This window comes from Hevea brasiliensis, chromosome 14 (genome assembly GCF_030052815.1).
Source record: "Hevea brasiliensis isolate MT/VB/25A 57/8 chromosome 14, ASM3005281v1, whole genome shotgun sequence".
NCBI classification, from domain to species: Eukaryota; Viridiplantae; Streptophyta; class Magnoliopsida; order Malpighiales; family Euphorbiaceae; genus Hevea; species Hevea brasiliensis.
In genome coordinates, this window is record NC_079506.1 from 4,888,268 (window position 1) to 4,908,271 (window position 20,004).

At 30.1% G+C, this 20,004-nt stretch overlaps 2 pseudogenes; one reads left to right on the plus strand and one right to left on the minus strand.

Moving 5' to 3' along the window:
- The window catches only part of LOC131172486 (putative disease resistance protein RGA3), a 99,251-nt pseudogene that overhangs the window by 59,374 nt on the left and 19,873 nt on the right, over positions 1–20,004 (plus strand).
- On the minus strand, positions 3,701–7,284 carry LOC131172489 (beta-glucosidase 12-like; annotated as a pseudogene).

Genomic DNA, 20,004 nt, shown 5'->3' on the forward strand with positions numbered 1-20,004 from the left:
TCCATTATAGACATCTATGCAAAATTTGAAAATGGGTCCATCTACACACTCTATTCTGGCAGCTTAACCATGTATAATTACTTAAAAAAATTTATGCCTCGTTCCTTTAAGCTTCCAATTGAGTTAGATACTCATGACTTTTTTTTTTACTAAGCGTATAGCACGAAAAAGTATCGACACATAATCAAACTCTTGAAAATAAAAAAAAAATGTAATTCAAGATCTTAAAATAACACAAGATTCAATTCAAAATTTAAGAATAAAATAAAGTAAATATAACTTTATAAAGAAGAAAACTCTATTGAATAAATATGAAAAACTTGTGCATAATAAAAATATAATGGATATTTATCAAGTTCTATATCTTAATTTAAGTAGAAATAAATTAAAAAGTTCTAATCTAAATTCTGCAAGGCAATGAAAGTATGTTACCAGGACTTATAGGAACTCGATCAAGTAAATCAGTACCATGGTTTGATTTGATCCCAACCACAGAGAACATCCCAAGGAGGAGCTTTTCATTATTATATATTCCAATGAACTCTTTTTAATGGGCATATTTCTTTTTTATTATTACGTTTTTACTTTTGAAAAGGAAAAAAAAAAAATTGACATGTCATTGTAAGTATAATATTTGTCCAATAGTAAAGGTGATAAACAAGTCAGTCTACAAGTCATTTTGATTTGCCTTTATTTGAGCTATACATCTATTAAGTCGATATATAGAAATAATTTCATATTAAATTTATATCAGTTTGCAAGTTGAATGCCTTCGCGATACAAACTAGCGTAAATATTGTAAATTTTGTTTATTTCGATAAAGTATGAAAATTTTGATAAATTTATTGGGATTAAAGTTTAGAAATTGTCAAGTAATTGTAACATGTTCTTTTTCATTATAAAGGAATTTTCTCTAGTGTCTTATCCATTAACGTCGGCTTTGCTATCGTATTACTTTTCTTCTTTTATTTATATTTTATATATGCGATTGTATGAGCCTTAAATTCTTGTGTGTATTATAATATCTAAAAAATATCAAATATTTTAAAGATTTTTAATTTTATTCAAAATGTTTAATTTTAATAATTTTATTCAAATTGTCAGGAGTTGTAATTTTGTTTAATTTTGTCAACTGAATTTTTAACTTTTTTTTTTTTATTTGTCTGTGATCATCCATGAAAATCTTGCCTTATTACTACCACCAATGCCTTTAAAATTTCATTTTTGATATTCATGGGACATCAAATGGCAATGATATTTGGTGGTGATGAGGAAAGATCGAATGTGAAAAAATAAAATTGTCAAATTGACTTTCTATTAAATCTTTAATTTTACAGATCATTTAAAGTTTTGTGTGAATTAAAACAAACTGTAGATCACTCTAAATCAAGCAGATTCGAATTAAATTAGCAAAAACTTTACCACTTACTAAGAAGGGTACTTTGATCACAGATATTAGGGCATCTAAAATTAAATGATAAATCATAAGTTAAAAAACATTTTTTTTTTATGGCAACATCCACATGGACCATCAATCTTAATCTTCTGGGGGAAAAAAAGGGAGCGTACATCTGTACCACTGAATCCCAGTTCTCACATCAAAATAAATCTATTCATTATTGATCATATAACTTTGCTGTAGATTCCCAATAAAGAAAGAATCCATCAATTGCAGATTGCTGCAACAAAATCAGGAGCCTTCCCCACCTCTCTTTTAAATAATGAAATTGAATTGTATTCATCAAGAGAGAACAGAAACCAACCGGAGAAAACCCAAAGCCTGGAACTCCAAAGCAAGAAGAAAAAAATGCCAGAAGATAAACCAAATAAACAAGCAATAAACCATTTTACCAAGCTTGTGCAGCAACACCAAGAAAATGGCAGACGGAATTCAACAAGAGTACCAAAAGTGAAATTCTTAATGCAGAATGAAGTGAAGGGTAGCACTGTGGCAGCAACAGTAGAAAACTAAAGAACACCACAGAGCCATTGGAAACAAAGCCAAGGAGAACTCTCCCAAGCAAAACTAAATTGATTTAGCGAAAAAAATGATCAAATGGTAAGACTGCGATTAGAAGAAGGAAAAATATATAGTAAATTACCACCAAATTGAGAGCTTCAGAATTCCCAATTCCAGGAAAATTTTTCTGCAATTGACAATGTCCTAAATTAGATTTCGGTGGAGAAACGGACTAAGAGTGTAGTGTAGTTGGTGGCTTGAATTTTTTTTTTATTTTATGACAGAAGGTAATTTCAAGCTAAGGTAATTAATTTGTGACCTGGCTTGAAAGTTTTGTATTGGGACTCGATTATAATATTTTTTAAGGTCTATCAAAGGATAAGGGCTGATAGCTGCCTATTATGGCAGTATTATGAAAAATTCGGAAAATACACTATGGTTGGGATTTGAGAACTTTGAGTGTCTTACATTCATTATTTTTTTTTAATAAGCAAAATAATCTTATTGAAATTAAAAGGACACAAAAAGGCCTACACAACTCTTAGTCCTTTTATTTATGTTTTGCCTGTGAACATAAATTTTACAGTTGAATCATATAAATCTTGTGTCTCTTCTCTTCCCTTTATTGTGATTGTGCGATTGTGTATATAAAGTTGAAATTTGTGTGCTTGTTATAACATATCATTGACAGATCTTTCATTGCGAGAGGAGAATTGGCTAGCAGTGAGCTCAACAGGAAGTCCCACTAGAATTCTCATGGAATGGGGCCTACGCCAACAAGATCCTCCAATCCAGTACGTTTCTTTCTCTACTTGTGCACCTGATAGATCAATCTTTTCAGAAATTTCAACTTTCTAGTAGTTATCCTGACTGAAATACTGAAAAATGTCACATTGATAAAAATTAATCAAAATTAAAATAAAAAAAATATATTTTATCATCAATTTTTAATAGAAAGATAATTTGATTATAGTACAAGGTGGCGTTGCATATCATCTAAAAGATGCATTAAGCCATTCTTAAAGAGGAGGAATCCAAGAGAGAGGATAACGGATAATCTTTACATATCATCTCTAATTTTCTTTTTTTATAAGCAGATGAGTCGCTAAAATCAAATGATAATGACAATTACAATGCAGCCCCAAAATCAGGTGATAGTTTCTTTTCTTCTTCTTTTACTTTTTCTTTTCATATGGCAATTTCCCATAAAAATTAAATTGAAATTTCATTTTATAAGAATCTACACAAAATTTTATAAGCAAAATTTTATTAAGATAAAAGTACGAGTAAAAAATCTGCTTGAGCTGAACCCATGATTAATAGATCCAACCCCGTTACACCCGTCTACCTACTAACTACAAGGGAGCTTGACCATTGCTTAAAATTTTAACTCATCTACATTATTAATATTTTCAAAATTAAAATAAAAAATCAGAATATTACATTGAACTCTTATCATTAAAATCAAATGATAATAACCGTTGCACTTCCTCAATCTGGTGATAGTCTATTTTTCGTTTCTTTTCTTTTTTTTTTTCTTTTGACCTGGTTTCAATGCATCTCTTTCAATAATTTGTTTAATATTTTCTTTTAATCTACTTTATAACTGGTAGTAATGTAATTTTGTACCTTTTGTTATGGTTAATAATGTACTTTAATTTAGTCATATTTATTTTTAAAATTTGATAAAATTTAGTTTCGACCGGGTTATTAAAAAATTAATTTCAAAGGGTGACAATATTAATTTAAAACACAACTTAAAACCATATAACATTTCAAAGAAGGAACAGCAATACAACATAAGTTTGGAACTCCTATAGGAGATACAACTTCACCAAAAATCACAAGCCATGTCATTGGAGCTAAGCAGTAGCTAGCCCAATGATCATATTATTTAATTGCAAGACACACAAAAAGTCACACAAATCTATTACAGCACAAGCTGTCATTGGAGCTTGGAAGTAGCCCAATGATATTATTTAATTGCAAGACACACAGAAGTCACACATATAATTATGGCACCTCTACAAGTCACAACACAGACTACATTATGTAGTATTTGCCAACCCTCCTTGAACCCTTTGAAGTAGTCTTGGTGATCTTGTTTGGAACCAATGGCTTCAGGAAATGCGTGAACCATTTAGCTGAATTCTTCGCGTATCTTTTCAGGCCATCGTTGTAGTCTACATAGTATAAACCAAATCTTGAAGTATAACCAATATTCCATTCGAAGTTGTCCAAATATGACCATGCAAAGTAACCTTTGAGATTAACATTGTATTCCCTACCAAAACCAACCTTCGTTAGGAAAGTTAATTAAGGATTATAAACTTCTATATCAGTAAATTGGAGTTTAGACTCACTTGAGGGATCCCAATGCATGCCACATATGCTCCCGATAATAGTCTATCCTGAATTTATCCTTCCTAACTTGCTTAGGAGTTAAGGATTCGTTATTGTATCTATCAACCCCTAAATTAGCGCGTAGAAAAATAAGTGAGATTACAATATAACTGTCAACTAGATAGCATTGCTACATGAGAAAGTCATCAGATACTTACCATTCTCAGTAATGAAAATTACTGGATTATCATATGTATCTTTGGTGTAGTTTAGAAGATGTCGGATGCCTTTCGGAAAAATATAAAACCAAGGTGAGTAAGCCTGTAAATTTTTTATTTTTATGTTAGCAATGCCATCCATAAATGTATAATTTTCTCTTTGCTATATTTCATAAATTCATTTTGTTATACACTTACATGTGGACCAATTGGTTTGCCATCATAATCAAAAGCTGTGAAAAAAAAAAAAATTATATATATATATATATATATATATATATATATATATATATATATAAATTATCAGTTAAACTCTTTTAAAAAAGAAAAACTTATGAACAAATATATATAAATATAGAAGTTTATTTGGATTATATATATAACCTTCAATGTATTATGTTTCCATATTAACTTACCAGTTTCAATAATGCGGCTATCAGTCTTGTATCTAACATGATTTGGATCAAATGGAGCATTTGGTTTTGCATAATACGAAGTATAGTATTGTAATCAAGAAAATCATATGATTTTCTAAGCAATTGAGTTTCTTCATCAGTAAATTTGGGCAATCTATCTCCAACTAAATCCTTCACCCTTCTCGGATATTGACCGTAAGTTAAAGGATCCATCCACCTAAAAAATACGAAAAAAAATATGTATATTGATTAAAAAATTTTGTACAAAGCAAAGGTTAATTATTATAGTAATTTGGAAGAAAGACTCACAATCCAAACATGAAATCAAGGGCTGTTCTAGATGCTTCTATATCAATTGATCTATTGGAGAGAGGTTCAAACCAGAATGTAAAGAGTGTTATTCCGATCATGCCATCTTGAGTTGTCTACATGATCAATATAATAAGAATGTTAAATCTAGATACTTATCTACTTGAGAATAAACACACGTGTGTGTTTGTTTCTGAACCTGGTACTTTTCCTATAGACTCGCACAGCTGCAGCATGAGAAAGGAGTAAATGATGGGCAACTATGTAAGGTTCAGTGGCTGAGTTTCCAGCACGACATTGACGATTCACCCAAGATGAGCATCGACCAGGGGCAAAAACTCCATCATCATATGCAAATCCGCTGAGAGCCCATGGTTCATTGAAAGTCATCCAATGCTTCACGCGATCACCAAATTTATCAAAGAGAAGATCCGCATAATCACGAAAATCATTCCTATATGCCATGTAATTAGATGAGAATATTATTATTCAAAGAAATTGATGTAATATTTTGAATTTTAATAGTTTGAAAATATGTTTTGAAGTTGTATACTTACACGATATTACTGCTTAAAAAGCCACCATATTTGTCCTCTAGGCCTTGAGGAGTCCCAATGAAAAAGAGTAACAAAAGGTTTTAGGCCTGAATTTTTTTGCAACAAAATAAATTAGAAGTTTGATGTAATTTTATAACTTCAGGAAGGAGCTAGAAGATGAAAGTCTTTTCCCTTGATAAAATAAAAAAGTAGGAATTAGGAGACAATGTAATTAAGATAGTTAATTAATTGTAGTTTTCAAAATTTTCAATAAATGTTTGGTGTTTATGCTTTTAAAATAAAAAAAAAATATTCAATGGGCACATTGCTCTTCAATATATATTACTATTTTTGATAGCTTTTTTTTTAATATTAAGGGTATAAAATTTCTATTCGCTATATTGAATCCTTTAAGAGGAAAGGAGGTAATTATCACCATTGTTTTTAATTTCATCGATAACATCATTATAAAATTCAATCCCTTCCTCGTTCACTCCTTCACGTCTCCTTCCACCTGAATATTAAAAATTCATAACATCAATAGGAGTGAATTTAGAAATTATAAATACGTGTAATTTATAGCAAAATTCATATGAAGCCAACACATGTTGAGTAAGTTCAAACTTTGATAAAAATATACTCACTAGGTATAACTCTGGGCCATGAAATGGATAATCGGAAAGCATCGAAACCCATAGCCTTTACATTTTGTATATCTTCCTGCAGCATCAGTTTCACAAATTTTGTTTAATTTCATTATTGGCAATGAACAAGGGTTTTCAGGAAAATTGGAAAAAAATGTTTGACTATTATACTTTGTAGCTATTATAGAAATCAACTGCAAAATCTCCATTGCTGTGATCCTTTATCCTCTCTGCATGATTACACAGAAATTATAAACATTTTGCACTTACATATATTCTGCTGACACAGACACACACGTACATACAAGGATACCTGGAGATTCATGGGTAAATATGTCCCAGACACTAGGTCCTCTGCCCTTTGTGTTTGCTTCACCTTCAATCTGAATACCATAAACAAGGAATTAAACAATTATTTGTTCATATAAGCCTAAACAGGTAGTGAACAAATACTCAGAATATATACATAATTGTTCATTAATTAGTTGTTTATCTTCATCCTTAACATGAAGAACTTTCATTCTAACGTGAGAGTGAATCTTATTATGATTTTTTGAAGCAAACTTGAGTAAGTGACGCAAACTTGGAAACCAATAGATGTTGGGAGAGCACATACGGCTAGAAGACTAGAAGCCCAAAAATGAAGGTTTATACCTGGTAAGCAGAAGTGGCTGTCCCAAAAATGAAGTCATCCGGAAAATAACTACGGTTAAAGTTATGCGGGACTCCATTGTTACAATCAGCCGTTGCTGGCTGAGAAAGAGCCAACAAGCCTATGATGAAGACGAGCATCCCCAACAGAAGAGAGTGTTTGATAGCCAAAGACATATTGATGGTGTAACGATTTTCAAGTGCTTGTGTGGTTTTCACTTGTCATGACAATGCCCCCTTTATATAGAGTTCATGGTAACGTGATCCACATGCATGATTGTGCACTTGCCCTTTTAGGGTCCCGTCGTCATCTAAAGGTATTAAAGCCAAAGCAAGATTCGAGGATGTAGGCCCACATTTTCTTTTAAAAAAGGGAAAAACAAATCTTTCATGACGGCAACGTTCTTACATTTAATAGGTCAAATGGAAATTTTATGATTTCAAAGAGCTCCAAATAATGATAACATAAAATGAGAAAGAAAAAAAGAAGGGAGGGGGGGGGGTTGGGTTGGTGTGGTTTGGGATTGTTCATATTCACTAGTAATTATACCATGGAACCATGATTCATATAGGATTTTCGGTATGGAATAGCAATCCAATTAAAGAAAGACATGTAAATTTAGTTATTAAATCTATAAAAAATAATTATTTTAAAAATAAAAAAATTAAAATAATTAGTCAGTGGTTTGTTATTATTTTGTAGGGCTCATTATTATCTTTATGTTTTTCGCTAATTAAATTATCATTCTATGTAATATTGTCTACGTGGAATCATAGTGATAAAATTTCACAGATCACTTGGAAAATTTCATGCAGTGGAAGTTAAAATTATCAATAAATTCAAACAGCAAAAGCCTAGTGTCGCATAGAATGTAACAAAATGCAAAACCTATTATAAATGAGATCTAATTTAGTGATAACTTATTTTTAGGATTGTGAGAATATAAATTGACCCTATTAAAACCAATTTGTTTAGACTTAATATGGATGGTGGGATTAATCAGACTGAATAGTCATAGATTCAGGATCTCAAAATAGTGGACTAAGCCGCACCGAGCCAAACTCATTGATTGAGCTAATTGAGCTAGATTCAGATAGATCCATAGATTAACCTAACGAGCTACACAATAGAGTAAAGCTAGAAAATACCAAACCCAATGGACCACCCAGCAAAAATTTGCCCCGCACTTGAGGAAAGAGACTCAAAATATTACTAGTCTTGTTCGAAATTCGAAGATGCTGCCACGGACCACCATTGAAAGAGAAAACAATGAAACAAGGGCTAGAGAATATGGTCTAATTTACCACCAGCAGGGACCAGTTTGTCCAAAATAGATCTGTCGATGGCAACAGATCCATCAGTGTTCCATTCAAGTCATCAGGGAGAATCCAAGTACGAGGATATTCTACAAGGCTTTGAAAGTGATAGTGATTTCAGTGTTCATTCAATTAATGCTTGAGGAGTTTTACTATGTAAATGAAAAATAGAATACTGCAACGTTATAACTCATAAATTAAGAAACCATGAGTAAAATCAAACCCACTTTGAAATATAATAGAGTTAATAGCTTTTGGGCACCTGAGTAAATTACCGTCACTAATCCACTATATGGTTTCATTTGATCCATAGAGATAATTCATAGAAGATAATGAAGAGGAGGAGGTTTTTGTGTAAAAAAAAAAATCATATCATTCTTAATATAATTAACCATATAAATTAGGCTGCATTGCAACAGACCAAAAACGAGGAACACCATAGTGAGAGATGAGGTTTGTTGGGGTATAACAAAGATATAATACTATTTTTTACACTCTCACCTATAAGCTTAAATATTTAGGTTGAATAATATGTTGATATGATATTAGGTCTTTTCAAACTAAAAAGTTCAGAGTTGGAATCTAATCACCCGTTTATCAGTTGAATATTTTAGCGCAAAATAAAGTGGGTCTATATCCTTACCTTTTTTTATATTATATGACCTTATAAAAAAGTTCGTTACACTTGAAGCATGAATAAGTATAGGTATAGACCCATTTTACCTTATGCAACAAGACTGCCCTAGCCTTTCTTTCTTGATCGAGTTACACACTATTTTAGTTTCTTCTTCTTTTCCTATTCCTCTTCTTTTGACCTGGTCCCAAGGAACCTCTTTTCTTTATATCAGCACAAAATGCTATGATTATTTATAATTTGTTTAATACTTTTGATAGATGTGATCAATTTTTATTCAATTTATCATCTTATTCGAATTCACTCTATTCATTATAATTTATAAAAAATTAGAAATGATCCACATAATTAATAATTTAATTGAGAATTAACGTGACGATTTACATGACTCAAATAACATAAAATTTAATTAAAAGACTAAATTAATAATTTTTTTATTCTATATTAAAAATTCTTAAAAGTACATAGATTTGAACTCATGATATCTTATATTATAAAATAAACATTAGAATTTTGATGATTATGAATGTTTAAAATTATGTCAAAAATAATTAGATTAGATTATTCATTATTTATGAACTTCTCATTGATGTATCCCAAAGAAAAGAACTTTTAACTATATAAATTGAAGTATAATAATGCAGATGAGTTAAATTTTGAAATAAAAACTGTATAAATTGAAGTATAATTTGAAAATATGTATATATGATTGGAAAAAATCATGAGTTTAGTTTCAGAATCAAAAATCGAACTCAATTCGAAGCTTAAAGGAACGAATTATGAATTTTTAAGTAATTATATATGGTCAAGCTGCAAAAATAGATTCTGTGTGGATGGACCCATTTTCAAATTTTGCATAGATCTCTATAATGGAAGATAGCTTCATGTCAAAAGAAAAGAATCATAGAAAACGAAAAGAAACTGTCACCTAATTTAGGGACTGAAAAGTTACAATCCTTATCATTTGATTTTTTTTATAAGCAAATATTTTTCATAAAAAGAAACTAACTTGCTCATCATCATTTGATTTTCATGATTACAGTGGAAATTTAGGGATGATATGTAAAATTACTCCTCTTCCTCACTCTTGGATTCTCCTCCTTTAGAATAGCTTGAATGGAACGCTAATTGCAACAACGACATATCTATTTTGGGTAAATTGGGAAGGCAAACATGAATGAGAAGAAGAGATAGCTGGATTGTGACTCTGAAAATATGAGTCATCTCTAGTCCTGTGAAGTCTTACTTCAAATCTTAATTTAAATTAATCTAAAAATAAAACAATTTTTAAATGTTGAAAAAATTATTAAAATTCAAATATTTGAGTAGAAGTGATTGGATTAGTTATTTTTTACACATTAGGTATCTTTATATCTATTTTATGATTCACAAAAGATTAATTATTTCATGATTCGTGATTATCTCTCCCAACAATGCCCCCTCGAAAAATCAAAACTGTATTCTCACTTTAAGAGGTGCAGTGGGTTACTATTTGCGAATCTCTCATAATGTATATAATTTAAATCTTAATAGTACATATGAAAATATAAATCAAATTAAAAAGTCACAATATTAAAAGCACAGTTCTTTTTCATTATCATTAAGCCTTTAAAGAACTTGTTTAATAATTCTTGACAAATTTTTATTTGATGGCTTTAAAAAGGAGAAGGAATCCAAGAACGAGGATAAGTAGTAATATTTTAATTTTGACCTTTATCATCACCAAAATATCATATAATAATTGTAACATTACAACCTTTAAATTAAGTGATAATTTCTTTTCATCTTTTACTTTTTTATTCCTTTAACATATAGCTATCTTTTATAAAAATTTTAAATTGAAATTTTATTTATGGAGATTTACACAACTTTTTTTTTGCATTATTAATAATTTCTAAGTTAAAAAGTTTAAAATATTACATTAAACTTTTATTACACTTCTTTTGAAATAATTCATTTGTAATAAAAAAAATTCAAATTAATTCTTGTAACGCCCTCACCGTAGGTAGTCCGTACATTTTACTGTTCCGACGACTAATGTGTGTTCGAACAGTCAGGATGTCTGGAACTACACTTAAACTATAGTGATGAGGCATAAATTAATGAAATAAATATTAAAAAAATATAGAAAAAATTTTGAGAAATAAATAAAATTTAGAGAATTTATTAATTGGTATAAAATAATAAAAATAACCCGATGAGCACCATGAAGGGCATTTTGGTCATTTCACCCTCAGAGGTGAATTTTGACCTAAATGTCAAATTAAAATTAGGAAATAAAATAATTAACATAAATTAAATTTATGAATTTGAATTTGGAAAATGAGAAGAGAAAGAAGAAGAAAAGAAAAGAAAAGAAAAGGAAAGAAAAGAAAAGAAAGGAAATAGACTTATGGCATTTAAAAAAAAATTAAAGTACAATAATTATAGAATATATATAAGACACAAGAGACGAAAATTCACCAACCACAAGTCTTCTTCATCTTCCTCTTCTCTCTCTCCTTGCCGTCTCCATTGTTCTCTCCCCTCCACCATTTTTGCTCAAGCTTTGAGCTTGAGTTTCTCTTCATTTATCCACCAAAACCCCTAGTCCCCTTCATTAAAAATCCTCCCCACTCCATAAGGAAGCTTTAGATACCCATAAGAAGAAGAAAAGTTGTTTGCAGTTGGGTCACAAGAGGTTAGTCTTCCTTTCTTCCTTTATTAATCCTTGAGTTAAGGTTAAAATGACGTGAAATTTGTAAGAAACTAAAAGAAATTGGTGAGTTATGAGAGGAGTGAATTTTTGGTAGCCATGGTGAGTGATGGTCTTTGATGACTTTAGTGTATATAAAGTGATTTAGTGATGTTGATTGATGCAATTATAGGTATTAGAAATTGATTTACATTGAAGTTTCATGAGGTTGAAATTGTGAGTTAGGGTTTGACCTAACTTGGGTACTTTTGTATTATACCTTGCAATTGGTATTGTTGAGATGTGTTAATGATATTTAGAAGTGCCTTGAATGTCAAATTGAAGTAAGGAAGTTGGAGGAGATTGAATATTGGGAGTACCATTTTCTGCAGGTTTGGGACTCAATGAGTCCAGTGTGTTTGATGAACCATAACTGATTGTGTGTTGCTCCAATTGGTATGAGGCCAATTGAAGGTAAAACTAGACCCAAAATAGCCCATTTTCCATGAAGAAACCATGCTCAATTTCTATCCAAAACTTGACCTAAACACTGCCCAAATCCAAATGACCCTGCACAAAACTCAGAAAATAACCAAATGAACAGTACATATTCATTTGGTCATAACTCCCTCTATACTGGTCCAAATGACCTAAATTTGATACCATTAGAAAGCTTGGATATAGGGCTACAATTTTCATGTGGACCACCGGACCCAGAAATGCCAAGAACCAAGCCAAATTGCTGGCCCAAGTTGGGTTACAAAATTGTCCAGACTTGTGTTGCCCAGAAATTTCTGGACATGAACTTACCCGACCAGTTTTGGCAAAATGGCCATAACTTGGCCTACAAGAACTCAAATGTAGTGAAACTAGTGACAAAATGTCCACAAGACACATACCTACAAAATTGGTATTTTGACCAAAACCCAGAAATCAAGAGAACTAGGTCAAATAGTTAGAAAAATTTACTGCATCAAAACCTGGAATCTAACCAAACTTCACTTGACCCCAGAACAGTCTTTTAGTCATAACTCCCACTAGAAAAATCCAATTGAGATGAGCCATACCTTTCCAGAAACCTGAGAAACAGGGCTACAACTTTTTTTTAGGAACCTTCCTCAAATTATGAATTTAAGAATCTCAAAAAGTGACCTGCAATCACTGTCCTGAACTGAGCGCCTGTTGGCACAGCGTACATGAACCCAGGTCAGTTAATTAGCTATAAATAATTCCACAAAACTCAAAAAATTGTGATGCAAATTTCTCAATGATCATAAGACATAGGGCAACAATTTTTATGAAGATCACCATGCCTAAAAGCGACTACAACCTATTCCATTAATTAGGTAAAATTTAAGTCCAAAAGCTGCCTAGTTAAGGAACCAGAATATGGAAATGAGTCAGTTATGGTCATCCGACCATAACTTGAGTGCTAAAAATCAAATTGACATGATTCAAAAAGGAAAATAAAGATAAGACATAGAGAAACAACTTCCATGAAGGAAGTGTGGCTAAACAGTAGCTACAAACTGATCATATAGATAGGTAAAAGTAAGACACAAAAACTGAAACCAAAGAAAGGTCCATGAGATAAATTATCTTATTGTAGGAATTTAACCCTAACAAGCCATTAAACACTAAACTATATGAAATAGGTATGTGGGACCTACTTTCCCCCTACAAGGTGACATGAAATTAGTTGATGCATAAAATGTAAATTTACCTAAATGGTTTGCTAAACACTTAAGTCATAAGAAAATACACTTGGAAACTATGTTTCCATCATATATGAAATAACAATACTATAAATATGTCTAGTACATAACATAAAATAATGAGAGTGATAAATACATAAGTTATATGAATAAGTGCTTGGGACCTATGTTCCCATTATAAGAACATGGAAATGGTATAAAGCATGGGTAGTACATGAAGTGAAATAAAAATATGTTATGAACCCTTAATAGTACATAGCATGAAATAATAAAACTATAAGTGCTTAATAGTACTAATTTGCCCAAAGTATGCCTAGGCTTATATGTATATAGTTGGATCGATTGGTATACCAATTAGGGACCACAGATAGCAGTACTGCTTACAGAGCAAATCATGAACTGACAATATATGTCTGATATAATTGTTCTACAGGCTATATGCCTACCCATTGGCCATTGTGCCTAACTTTATTTCTGGCTTTACAAGCCTGATAAAGGTCTCGTGTCGATACCGCCTCGTGCCCGACAGACGATATCGATGCGGACATATGGCTGTCTAACTAGTATACACCAGTGCATCCAGCTTTTATAATTTGTTATAGGTTTCTTGGGCACTGATAAAAATTAATGAAGACTTAAAATATAATAAGTAATCATAAAAGATCCCGATAATGTTAATTGTTTCCAAAGAGCAATAAAAATATAAAAGACCCAGAAATTATGATTTGCAGATATAAATTTAATTGTTTAATCATTTTTATTATAAATTATGCACCACTAAGCGTTATGCTTAGCGCGTTGGTTTTCTATCGCATAAGTACTGAAGATCAGCAGCCTCCACAGTAGTGTTCGGACCAAGTTCCGACCAAATCTGCCACCGACCAGAGTCACCTCACCAGTCTTTTGTATTTTGATAGGGCCCATGCATAGACTAGTATTTTGGTTCATTGTGTATAATCATGATGTAATTACTAGTTTGTGATGTAAATAAAAATTGTAATTACATATTTTGGATTGTAAATAAAGTTATGAATTTCTGCATATGAATTTCTACATGAATGAATGAACTTGAAATTGTATGATCAGAAATGACATGATATGACATGTAGAGATATGAAATTATTATTAACAGGTAACTAGTGAAACCAGTCATATGCCAATTAAACAGAGGAGGCTATGCCCGGGTATCCACAGAAATAAATTGTTATAAAAAATAAAATTTTCACATATGAAATACCTATTTTTAAATGATATTAAAAAAATTTACAATGAACATGATAAAACAAGATAGGGTGCCTCGGCATCGAATGTGGCACTTCTTGCTCGGCTATACAGTAGACGGGTAAGGGGCGTCACAATTCTCATATAAGTATACTGATTTCTATTTTTTTTAAATAAATTTTTTTAAAATAAAAGGAATTAAATCTCTTCTTTAAAAATATGAGATTGATAAAAAAATAAATTAAATTCTTAGAAAATATTAAAATAATATTAAATTTTATATATATATATATATATATATATATATATATATATATATATATATATATATATTCAGATAATATTTTATGCTCGGATTAAAAGTGATATTTAAATAAATTTTTTTTAAAAATAATGACATTAAAATTTAAAATTCTAATATTAAAGATAAAATTCGTCTGAAACTAAGTACTAGCAACCGTCAAATGGCAAAAGTTTTAATACACCTCTTTATTCTTTTTATTCTTTGGACTGGGACCCAATGCACCTCTTTTAATTTCTTTATATGAGCAAACTTTATTTGATGCTTATTTTGATCTTTGATAGAGATGGCAGCATTCACTTGGACCACCTCAATCCCAACTATCACATCAAATTAAATCTATCATCTTTCATCATACAACTTTTGAGTGAGTTCCAAGTAAGGAAAGAATCCATCAATTGCAGGTTGCTGCAAAATCAGAAGCTCTCCCCTATTTATTTATTTAGTTTATTAATAATAAAATTGAATTCATCAAGACAGAAGATTACATGATGGATGAAAAATAAAAATTTATTATAAATTCCAAATCAAACTTAAATGTCATACAATGAAAATAATAAAAATTTGGTGTAAATCGGATGCAGATATAATTTAATTATGATCTTATTTATTGCAATAAATCCAATTTGTATTTTAAAAAGTGATATGCACCTCCCAAAGGGATGAAACAATAAGGCAAGAATTGATTAATGAGCAAGGTTGGTACCTGAGATCACTTAGATTAAAGGAATTTGATCTTATTAATTTTCTTTTTTTAAAAGATGTCTAAAGTCGAACAAAGAAAAAAAAATAATAAAGGTTGTTTGGTATTGATTATGTTTTCAATTTTGATTTTTTATTGTTAATTATTAAAGAAATTTATATAAATATTGTCTAACATCTGATAAACAGAAAAAAAAAAAAAATTAAAGGTTGTTTGATATTGATTATGTTTTTAAATTTGATTTTTGCTATTGCAGGCATGTAAATTTAAGATATATACACAATCACACAATTATACAGTATAAGAAAAGAGAAAAAGAATAACATAAGATTTATATGGTTCAACCGTAAAATTTATGTCTATGGACAAGACAAGAGAAAAAATTTTACTATGATGAAAAGAGTAAGATACTGATGGGTGTCGAATCCACCAGAAATTAAATTAACTGAAATTACCAACTATAAAATATTTTCAGTAGCAAATGGTAAATCCAGGTCGAACCCTAGAGACTGAATTATTGGATTTTCGTGCACTTGTGTAATGAGAAACAGAAGAGACAAAGATTGGGGGAGGTTTTGTAACACAAAATTAGAAGAAATCAGAAATTCAAGAACTGAATATGAAAATCACAATTTAAACAAACTTCAGTCCAAGGTAATTCTCATTCCAATGCATTGATTTGATCATAGACAAAAGAAATACAATTATCTCTTATTGAATACTTAACGTAGATTTACCAAACAGCGAGGTAAACTCCTGACTTTCCTATACTCATTAATTTGAGCCCAGATTTTATTGACTCTAATTATTAATCGAGTTGGTATTAAGCAATCCTCATCAAATTAATGATCGCTTTAAGAATGTAAAGTAGTTAAGCTGTACAACAATTTATGAAGCATAAATCATTTAATCCACCCTATTGTTTCCTTAGGTTATTATCGAAAACTGGGATCATAATCAGTAAAACCTAATTGCTACTTATGTTCAATCTTACACAACAATTACAGATTATGAAGATGAACTAGCAATTGATCTCATCAAACAATCAACTAATAGGCCTTTTCAGCAAATCATTCAATAGATCAAAGACAAATAAGTCAGAAAATAATAGATACTCAAAAAGACATAAATTAAATTAAGAACTTGGTCTCATAAATCAAGCAAAAGAATTTGAATCCCTTGAACTGAATTAAAAACTTAGCCACTCATGTTCATGGCTTACAGAAAAATAAAGAAGAATTCTAAACAATGAATGGAGAGGCTGCCGAATCCTCTGGAGGTGTCTCAATCTCTTCTATTTATAATAAATGGGTCTAGGGTTAGGTTTTTAGAATTTCTGTCAAAAACTGCAACTGGAGCGGAATTAGGAATTTGACTGTCGACGGATACACAGCCCGTGTATCACTACAAGGCCCAGGGCCGTGTAACTTACTGGAGTTGAATGGGCATATTTCACATGGGCACAGAAAGTTACACGGGTCTCCAAGATTTACACGGGTCAAGTTATACGGCCCGTGTACTTTGTCTCCTCCTCTGTTCTCTGGATTTCTTCTAGCAAAAAGTTACACGGGTCTTTGGTTGTGCTTACACGACCCATGTACTTTGTATCAATAATGCTTCTCAATCCTTTGACCTTTTCAAGCTTCCTTCCACGCTATATTGCTCCGGAACTCCACCAAAACCCTGAAAAATATAGCAAGAGTCAAATTTCTCCATTTAACACAATTATTTCAATAACTCTTTAAACATATGCCTAATAGATAACTATACTTAACCAACTGAATTAAACATAAAAACACATTAAAAACATTAAATGTGATGGGAGTAAAATTAATAAATTATGCACTTATCAGATACAATCACTTAGAATCCTCAAACCTTAACCCCAGTGTGTTTGCCGAATATCTTATAATACTACTACAAATGACAGAATATTATAATATTTATATTGCCTTGTGCCCTTCACTATCACCACAGATCTTGCTTTTTATTTCAATCGGATAGCAATATGAAATTTTTGGATCCGATCACAATTCGGATCCATGAAGATTTATTCAAAATTCAATTCACATAAAAATAATAATTTTTGTTATTTAATTATTAAATAAAATTAAATAAATAATTTTTTATTTTAAAATAAAAAGTAGGTAATTGAGAATGTCCGATTGATCAAAATTAAAATAATATATATAATTTAATTATAGTATAAGGAGGGGCTTACGCTACTTCACTTAGCTAGTGATTCAACACTGGTATTGGCTTCACGGAGATTTTGCCTAATGACAATGAGTGGAAGAGCTCTTACGCACTCAGTGACTGAATTGATTTTTTAGGATAAACGCCAGGTGGCAAATTCTGGATGCAACACCCATAAGACTGGCCTTGGAGTTTTATTTATATTTCATAAATAGTTTTAATTAAATTTATTTTTTTAAAAAAATATTTGTTCTAAATTAGAACAAAAAATCAATGATACTTGAATATTTGTGAGAAATTAATGATTGATTTTTTTTTTAAAATATGCTCAATTATTTAAGGTTATTTAAATAAAAAGATCAAAATTAAATTTTATCTATATTTTCTAAATAGTTGTAATGTGTAATTATTAAATAATCTAATTTTCTAAATACAATTCTTAATTTATATGATCTTCCAAATTTAAATAATGAAAAATTATTAATGACTATAATTAGGTTTAATTTCCTTTAAAATATATGTTTAAAATTAGAACTAAGAATCAGGAGATATTTAAATTTTTTTTAGAAATTAATGATGAAAATTTTTATTAAGTTTGATTTCTTTTAAATATATACTTTAAATTAAAATCAGAAATTATGGGATATTTGAATTCTTATGAGAAATTAATGATTAAAATTTTAAAGGTAATTAATCTTTAATTTTTTTAAAAAAAAATAAAGGTCAACATTAAATTTTATTTATATTTCCTAATAATTTTAATTAAATTTAATTTTCTTTCAAATATCTACTCTAGATTAGGACTAGAATTCTTAGCGATTAAGATAAATCACATCAACCTATGAAATATTTTCCTAGTTTACTTTGTAAACTGACAAAAGATTTTTTTTTTCATTAAGCTTTGATTGTTCACCATTCCTAATGGCGTTCTTGTGCAGTGGATGTGAACATTATTTATGCAGTGGACGTTCTATGTAAATAATGGCAAGAATAGTTGACCCATAACCGAAAGGTACTTCTTTTATTTTATCAACAAGATATCCTACTGTTGCCAGCAACCTTAATGTTTGCTACTCTTTTTGTAGTTTCACGATTACGCAACTTGAAAATGCAAGAGTTATTACCTGTTCTGGCACAGAGTTGATCAGATGGAGTTGTTTTACAGGTATGGAGTATTTGCCACTCATGTTTTTGGATCCTTTGTTTGTCCATAAAATTGGGAAATGCCTAGTAAATAATTACTTCAAATATGTATCATTGTCTCCAAGCCAGAAGCAAATATTTCTTCCTCGCAGGTTTATTAACAGTTATTTATTTATATTATTATTTTTCAAAATTATAATCTAAAACTCCACATGTATTAGCAGTAGTAATAATCTTATCAGATACTATATAAATTTAAGTTTTCGTGTTTTAATAAATGCAAAATTTTTATGATATTTAAAATTTTTGAAAATCGTAGTATCAAAGTTGAGTTGAGCTCCCTTAACTTTAGTTTTTAATGGTTATCGAGTTGGATTGACTTACAAGATGGGCCTCAGTTTGTGGCCTTGTTCATGGATTTGGAACAATAAGGCTTACTACGGGCCTTAGAGACTTTATGCCAGTCTGACACGTGGAATCGGATCGTGACAAAAACAATTTATGGACTTAATTTTTCTTTTCTTATTTATTTTTTGTTCTCATTCATTCATTGGTTGAACTAATAAGAAGATTTCTTTTTATCAATAAATTTTAATTTAATTATATTTTAATCACCTTTAAAATTATAATTAATAAAATATAATAAGAAAATAATATAGAGAATTTTGATTCAAAACCTCGAAACTTAACATTTCTTTAAAAATATTATCTAATGAAAATGCTAAGGAAAGTTCATCAAAAAATTAACATTTTGTGTCAATAACTTCAAAGTTTGCTATGACTTTTCTTTGCCATTAAAATCTAATATTGACTTTCAGCTAATGTTCACATTTCTGTAGTGGAGAATGTCGACATCATTATTATCATCAGAGAAAGCTATTTAATAGTTGAAATCTACTAATATATTAATTTCAAGAATTAATCAAAAGAAACAAACAAACCAATATTTCCATATATGTCCCCACACGGTTGTCCTTTAAAGAAATAATGCAGAAATATAAAATTTGTTATAAATATTTCCAC